The sequence below is a fragment of the Heterodontus francisci genome, chromosome 15 (genome assembly GCF_036365525.1).
Source record: "Heterodontus francisci isolate sHetFra1 chromosome 15, sHetFra1.hap1, whole genome shotgun sequence".
Taxonomy (NCBI): Eukaryota; Metazoa; Chordata; class Chondrichthyes; order Heterodontiformes; family Heterodontidae; genus Heterodontus; species Heterodontus francisci.
The window spans coordinates 34,906,522-34,914,740 of NC_090385.1; the positions used below are offsets into that span (position 1 = coordinate 34,906,522).

General features: G+C 42.9%; 1 long non-coding RNA gene across 2 annotated transcripts in view; it reads right to left on the reverse strand.

The window, feature by feature from the left end:
• Positions 1-7,948, reverse strand: part of LOC137377866 (uncharacterized) — a 38,962-nt gene extending 31,014 nt beyond the window's left edge. Inside the window, exons 1-2 of one of the 2 annotated variants that reach the window (XR_010976500.1) lie at positions 7,850-7,948; positions 2,387-2,517 (exon numbers count right to left, since the gene is read on the reverse strand). This is a non-coding gene — a long non-coding RNA (uncharacterized lncRNA). The remainder of the gene's footprint in view (positions 1-2,386; positions 2,518-7,849) is intronic. The other variant, XR_010976501.1, reaches the window with a different exon arrangement.
• Positions 7,949-8,219: the final 271 nt, after the last annotated feature.

Below are 8,219 nucleotides of genomic sequence, written 5' to 3' on the forward strand. Positions count from 1 at the left end.
ACAAAGGTAAACTATCCCTCCTCATTCTTCTCGACCTGTCTGTAACCTTTGATACAGTTGACTACATTATCCTCCTCCAACGCCTCTCCAGCGTCGTCCAGCTGGGTGGGACTGCTCTCGCCTGGTTCCATTCTTGTCTATCTAATCGAAGTCAGAGTTTCACTTGCAAAGACTTCTCTTCCTGCTCCTGCACCATTACCTCTGGTATCCTCCAAGGATCTGTTAGATTGTTATATTATCCCAAAATGATTTAGGATCTGTATTGTTCATGCATTTGAATACATGTATATCCATAATAACACAGGCACCATCCTACACCTGTGTAGGGGCCCCAACAACCCCACTGCCTTGTGGGCGTCTCGGGAGAGACCAAGGCTAAGTGAGTAAACCCTAACAGAAAATCCGGAGCGGAACCCCGTAGGCGGTCATGTGTCACCTTTGGCATGTTTCCGGCAGTTCCTGCAGCCATACTGGTGCCAAACGTCGTGTCCTGCACTCCTTTGGACCCCACCAGAAAGGCCGAGAGGGGGGTTTTGACGACTGGGCAACTCTCAACCTCCATAAATTTGCCCAGGCATGCGCCATGGAGAGGTCACTCCACTGACCACCTCCAGGCGCGTATCCATTGTCTCTCGAGATAAGGAGGCCCAAAAGAAAGAAAGAAGAACCACTACTGCACTACAGTCTGTATACCAAACACACATTGTATCAATTCTGCCACATGTGTAGAGATGTGTAAATATAAGAGATGCAAGCTCCACTATCTGTCTGTCTTAAAAAGTGTGATTGTTTCAGAGCTCTGGGAACCACAAGACATAACATACCGGCAGTAAGGTCTTTGTGAGCAGAACTCAACCCCTATGAGCGATGTAAATGCTGAATTTGAATGTGAAAAACAACCCAAATTATCTGAAAAAAAATGAGTTGGCTGCCACTGCAGCAATAAACATGCTATTCTCAGCCATGATGATTTCAGAGGCCAATGACGTCATGGAGGCATTTGAAAAGTTTAAGCAAAAGTGTAAATTGACATTCAGCAGTTTTCTGAAAGGCACTAGTGAAGGGGAAAAGGTCAGCTACATCCTTTTGTTGACAGGAAAGGATTCGATATCAATTGCTGAGAAATGAATGAAGATGACAGTAAAAACTCAGCCAAGATTTTTGCGAAATTCAGCGCACATCTTCAGCCAAAGTCAAACCATCAGATCCACCATTATGAATTTCAGAGCCTGTAACAGGAACCAGGCGAGACTGTTTTGATGAGATGGTTGGATGCTTTGAAGATTTTGAGTATCACATCACTATTGACCAAGTGATGAAACTAGGGATTCATCTTCCACATAAAGTACCAATAGAACTAAAAGGAAAGCTTGAAAGAAAACTCAAAAGAGGTGGCAGAAAATAAAGTGATTGCCAGTGTCACAGAGCTTACAGGTTGGGTAAATTCCATCATGATGAGTGAGAAGGCAAATGGTCGGATAGAAATTTGCCTGGATCCCAAAGATCTTAATCAAGCAATAAAGAGGAATCACAACTCTATTCCAATACTGGAAGAGATCACGCCATCACTGGTAGGGACAAAGGCTTCAGCAAGCTTGGTGCCAGAAACGACTACTGGAATGTGAAACTTGATGAGGAATCTTTGCTACTGACCACATTCAACACACCCTTTGGATGGTACAAATTCCTGTGTCTACCTTTTGGCCTTAAAGTGAACCAGGATCTGTTACAGCAAAAAAATAGATGCGACATACAGGAGATGCAAAGGAGCAATTGTCATAGCTGATGATATCTAGATCTACAGTGTAGATGGAAAAGACCATGACTACCATCTACATGAAACCATGGAGAGAACCAGGAAAGCTAGGATCAAGCTAAACGCAGACCAATGCATTGTAAAGGTGACAGAATGCCAGTTCTTCGGAATGGTGTACACACCTGATGGAGTCAAACCGAATCCTGAAAAAGTCACTGTTATCTCTGATATGGAAGCTCCAAGAGACATGAAAGACCTAAGAAGTTTAGGAACATAGGGAACATAGGAGCAGGAGTAGGCCATTCAATATGATCATGGCTGATCATCTACTTCAATGTCTTTTTCCCACACTATTCTCATATCCCCTTATGTCATTTGTATTTAGAAATCTGTCAATCTCTACTTTAAACATACACAATGACTGAGCTTCCACAGCCCTCTGGGGTAGAGAATTCCAAAGATTCACAACCCTCTGAGTAAAGAAATTTCTCCTCATCTCTGTTTTGAGTGGCTTCCCCCTTATTTTGAAATTGTGCCCCCTGGTTCTAGACTCCCCATTTAGGGGAAACATCTTAGCTGCATCTACCCTGTCTATCCCTTTAAGTATTTTGTAGGTTTCAATGCGCTCACCTCTCATTCTTCGAAACTCTAGAGAATACAGGCTCAGTTTCCCCAATCCCTCATCATAGGACAGTCTCACCATTCCGGAAACAAGACTGGTGAACCTTTGTTGCACTCCTTCTATGGCAATAATATCATTCCTAAGGTAAGGGGACCAGAAAATTGCACACATTACTCGAGGTGCGGTCTAACCAAGGTTCTACACAATTGAAGCAAGACTTCACTACTCCTGTTCTCAAATCCTCTTGTGATAAAGGCTAACATACCATTAGTTTTCTGAATTGCTTGCTGCACCTTCATGTTAGCTTTCAGTGACTTATTGACAAGGACACCAAAGTCCCTTTGTCTATCTACACTTTCCAATCTCTTACTATTTAAGAAATACTCTGCACATCTATTACTCCTACCAAAGTGGATAGTAGGGGATTTCAACTTACCTAATATCAACTGGGATAGTCTTAGTGCAAAAGGCTTAAAGGGGGAGGAATTCTTAAAATGCATACAGGAGAGCTTTTTGAGCCAGTATGTAGAAAGTCCTACAAGAGAAGGGGCAGTACTGGACCTAATCCTAGGGAATGAAGCTGGACAAGTGGTAGAAGTATCAGTGGGGGAACATTTCAGGGATAGTGACCATAACTCTGTAAGATTTAAGGTAGTTATGGAAAAGGACAAAGATGGGCCAGAAATAAAGGGACTGAATCAGGGAAGGCCGATTTCAATTTGATAAAACAGTATCTGGCCAAAGTGGACTGGGAGCAGCTAGTTGTAGGAAAGTCTACTTCAGGCCAGTGGGAGTCATTCAAAGAAGAAATAGTGAGGGTTCAGAGCCAACATGTACCCGTTAAGGTGAAGGGTAGGACCATCAAGTCCAGGGAACCTTAGATGTCAAGGGATATTGAGTATTGGATCAGGAAAAAAAGGAGGCTTACTGCAGATTCGGAGCACTGAAAACAGCAGAGGCATTACAGGAGTATAGAAAGTGTAGGGGGGTACCAAAAAAAGTAATTAGGAGACCGAAGAGGGGACATGAAAAAAACACTGGTTGGAAAGATATAGGAAAATGCTAAGGCATTTTATAAGTATATTAAGGGCAAGAGGATAACCAGGGAAAGAGTAGGGCCCATTAGGGACCAAAGTGGCAATCTGTGTGTGGAGCCGGAGGACGTAGATGAGGTTTTAAATGATTACTTTTCATCTGTTTTCACTGTTGAGAAGGACAATGTAGATGTAGAGATCAGGGAGGGGGATTGCGATATAGTTGAAAATATTAACATTGAAAGGGAGGAAGTATTAGATGTTTTAGCGGGCTTAAAAGTGGATAAATCCCCAGGCCCAGACGAAATGTATCCCAGGCTGTTGTGTGAGGCAAGGGAGGTGATAGCAGGGGCTCTAACACAAATTTTCAGATCCTCTCTGTCCACAGGAGAGGTATCAGAGGACTGGAGGACAGTGAATGTGGTACTATTATTCAAGAAGGGTAGCAGAGATAGACCAGGTAATTACAGGCTGGTGAGTCTAACATCAGTGGTTGGGAAACTATTGGAAAAATTTCTGAGGAACAGGAGTAATCTCCACTTGGAGAGGCAGGGAATAATCAGGGATAGTCAGCATGGCTTTGTCAGGGGGAGATCGTGTCTAACTAACGATTGAATTTTTCAAGGCGGTGACTAGATGTGGAGATGAGAGTAATGTAGTCTACATGGATTTCAGTAAAGGTTTTGACAAGGTCCCGCATGGGAGATTTGTTAAGAAGGTAAAAGCCCATGGGATCCAGGGCAATTTGGCAAATTGGATCCAAAATTGGCTTGGTGGCAGGAAACAGAGGATAATGGTCAAGGGTTATTTTTGTGAGTGGAAGCCTGTGACCAGTGGTGTACCACAGGGATCAGTGCTGGGACCTTTGCTGTTTGTAGTGTACATTAATGATTTAGACATGAATATAGGAGTTATGATAAGTAAGTTCACAGATGACACGAAAATTGGTTGTGTCGTAAATAGTGAGGAGGAAAGCCTTAGATTGTAGGACAATATTGATGGGCTGGTAAGATGGGCGGAACTGTGGCAAATGGAATTTAATCCTGAGAAGTGTGAGGTGATGCATTTTGGGAGGACTAACAAGACAAGGGAATATACAATGGATGGTAGGACCGTACAGAATGTCAGAGGGACCTTGGTGTACTTGCCCATAGATCACTGAAGGCAGCAGCACAGGTAGATAAGGTGGTTAGGAAGGCATATGGGATACTTGCTTTTATTAGCCGAGGCATAGAATATAAGAGCAGGGAGGTTATGATGGAGCTGTATAAAATGCTAGTTAGGCCACAGCTGGAGTATTGTGTACAGTTCTGGTCACCACACTATAGGAAGGATGTGATTGCACTGGAGAGAGTGCAGAGGAGATTCACCAGGATGTTGCTTGGGCTGGAGCATTTCAGCTATGAAGAGAAACTGAAAAGGCAAGGGTTGTTTTCCTTAGAGCAGAGACGGCTGAGGGGGGACATGATTGATGTATACAAAATTATGAGGGGCATTGATAGGTTAGATAGGAAGAGACTTTTTCCCTTAGTGGAGGGGTCAATAACCAGGGGGCATTGATTTAAGGTAAGGGGCAGGAGGTTTCGAGGGGATTTGAGGAGAAGATTTCCACCCAGAGGGTGGTTGGAATCTGGAATACACTGCCTGAAGTGGTGGTAGAGGCAGGCACCCTCACAACATTTAAGAAGTATTTAGATGAGCACTTGAAACACCGTAGCATACAAGGCTATGGGCCAAGTGCTGGAAAATGGGACTCGAATAGTTAGGTGCTTGATGGCCGGCACAGACACGATGGGCCGAAGGGCTTGTTTTTGTGCTGTATAACTCTATGACTCTATGAACTCACATTTTTCCACATTATATTCCATCTGCCATGTTCTTGCCCACTCACTAGGTCTGTCCAAATCTCCTTGAATCCGTTTTGCATCTACCTTACAATACACATTCCCATCTAGTTTTGTGTCATCCGCGAACTTGGAAATATTACATTTGGTCCCCTCATCCAAATCATTGATATATGTGAACAGCTGGGGCCCAAGCACTGATACCTGCGGTACCCCACTAGTCACAGCCTGCCAACCCGAGAAATACCCAATTATTCCTACTCTCTATTTTCTGCTGGTTAAGCAATCCTTAATCCACGCCACTATATTACCTCCTATCCCATGTGCTTCAATTTTGCTAACCAACCTTCTGTGGGGGTCCTTATCAAAGGCATTTTGAAAATCCAAGTATACCACATCCACCGTCTTCTCTTTATCAATTCTGTTAGTAACATCCTCAAAAAAACTCCAAGATGTTCGTCAAACATGATTTCCCATTCATAATCCATGTTGACTATGCCCAATCAGATCATTATTATCCAAGTGTCTATTTATCACATTCTTTAGAATAGATTCCAGCATTTTCCCAACGACTGATGTAAGGCTAACAGGTCTGTAATTCCCTGTTTTCTCTCTCCCTCCCTTCTTAAATAGTGGGGTGACATTTGCATCATTCCAACCTGCAAGAACCGCTTCAGAATCTGGAGAATTTTGGAAGATGATCACCAATGCATCCACGATCTCCCTAGCTACCTCTTTCAACACTCTGCGATGTAGAATATCAGGTCCCGGCGACTTAGCAACTTTGAGCCCCATTAATTTCTCCAATAAAACCTTCTTACTAATACTAATTTCCTTCATTTCCTCATTCCCCCTAATCACTTGGATCTCAAATCCTGGGAGATTTCTTGTATCTTCCTCAGTGAAGACAGACACAAAGTAATCATTTAGCTTCTCTGTCGTTTCTTTATTTCCCATTATAAATTCTCCTGACTCTGCCTGTAGTGGACCCACACTTGTCTTCGCCAAATGATTCCTTTTTACGTACCTATAGAAGCTTTTACAGTCCATTTTTATATTTTTTGCTAGCTTACATTCATATTCTATTCTCCCTTTCTTTATCGGTTTCTTCGTCCTCCTTTGCTGTATTCTAAAATCCTCCCAATCCTCAGGTTTACTACTATTTCTGGCAACTTTATAGGCCTTTTCTTTTAATCTTATACAATCCTGAACTTACTTTGTTATCCAAGGTTGGCTGCCTTTACTTTTGCGGTTTTTGTGCCTTGAAGGAATGTATAGTTTCTATAAACTCTAATATTTCTGAAAAGACTATTCATTGCCTGTGTACTGTCATACCTTTTCATGTATTTACCCAATCCACCTCAGCCAATTTGCCCCTTATACCATCATTATTTCCTTTGTTCAAATTTAACAACCTGGCTTCAGATTGAACTAGCACTCGGGAGGCAACACACTATCCTGGAGTCACGTTTACTGCCACAGAAACACCTGTCTAATCTCCGGACTATTGAATCCCCTATCACTATTGCTCTTCCACTCTTCTTCATCCCCTCCTGTGCAGCTGAGCCACCCATGGTGCCACAGTCTTTGGTCTGGCTGCACTCCCCCGAGGAACCATCGCTCTCACCAGTATCCAAAATGGAAAACCGATTAACAAGCAAGATAGACTCAGGGGACTCCTGCGCTGTCTGCCTGATTCTCTTAGACTGCCTGGCGCTCACCCATTCCCTCTCTGCCTGCATGCTCTTAACCTACGGTATCACCACTTCCCTAAGTGTGCGATCCACATAGTTCTCTGCCTCGCGGATGCACAACAGTGACTCCAGGCGCCGCTTGAGTTCCGAAACCCGGAGCTCAAGTTTCTGCAGCTGGTGACACTTCCTGTAGATTTGTTCATCTAGGACTTGTGGTGCGTCCATGACTTCCCACATTACACAGGATGTACATTCCACTTGGCTGAGCTGAGCTGACATAAAGTAACTTTAAAATTTTTTTATTACAATGAGAAGTAAAATAACTTACCAGTTACTCACCAATCAACTTCTTTCCCTGTATCGAAGAGGCAGGCAGCTATCGGAGGCTGAAAAAAGGTAGAGGAAAGAAAGAAAGAAAGAAAGAAAGAATGAAAGAAAGAAAGAAAGAAAGAAAGAAAGAAAGAAAGAAAGAGTGAAAGAAAGAAACCCCTCCCTTATGCAGCAAGCTCCCACTTTACACTCTGTGCACTCAAATTTATTTTCTTTCTAATTTATAGTTCCCCTCCTTACTGAACTCCCTCAATTACCAAACTCCCTTCTTCACACTCTGTGCCCTCCAGCAGCACTCAATGCAGACAAGCAGCACTGAGAGTCCCCTCAATTTATACTCTGTAAACAATGCTGTGTCAGCTCTGCCAGATCTCAGCTACAGCTCAGAAATCAGTTTCAGCTAGTTACCTAATTAACTAGCTACAGCTACTCTGAGAGTGTTCGTATACCCCTGTTTAAAACTGCAAGAAGCCTAACTTACCGCTTAACTGAGGCAGGAATTTCAATTAATTGATGGATTTAAACAAAACAAAAACTAGTCGAGAGATTAACCCTTAAAATTCACTCACTTCCCAAACTCCCTTCTTCACATTCAGTGCAGAAGTTTTCTTGGCTTGATCCAGTACATGAGCTGTTTCATACCTCACACGTCAGAGATAGCACCAAACCTATATGAGCTGATGAGAGAAGATGTTGAGTACCAGTGGTCAGAGACATATGAGAGGAGTTTCGTAAATTCAAAGAAATATTATGTAAGGAGGCAACTATGTCATGCTTCAACAGAGTGAAACCTGTCAGTCTGCAAGTAGATGCTTCTATAAAAGGACTGGGAGGAACCCTGGTACAGGAAGAAAAGCTTATAGCATCAGCATCTAACATCAGCTAAGATCAGATATGCCAACATAGAAAGAGAGCTTTTGGCAATGGTGTATGAATGTG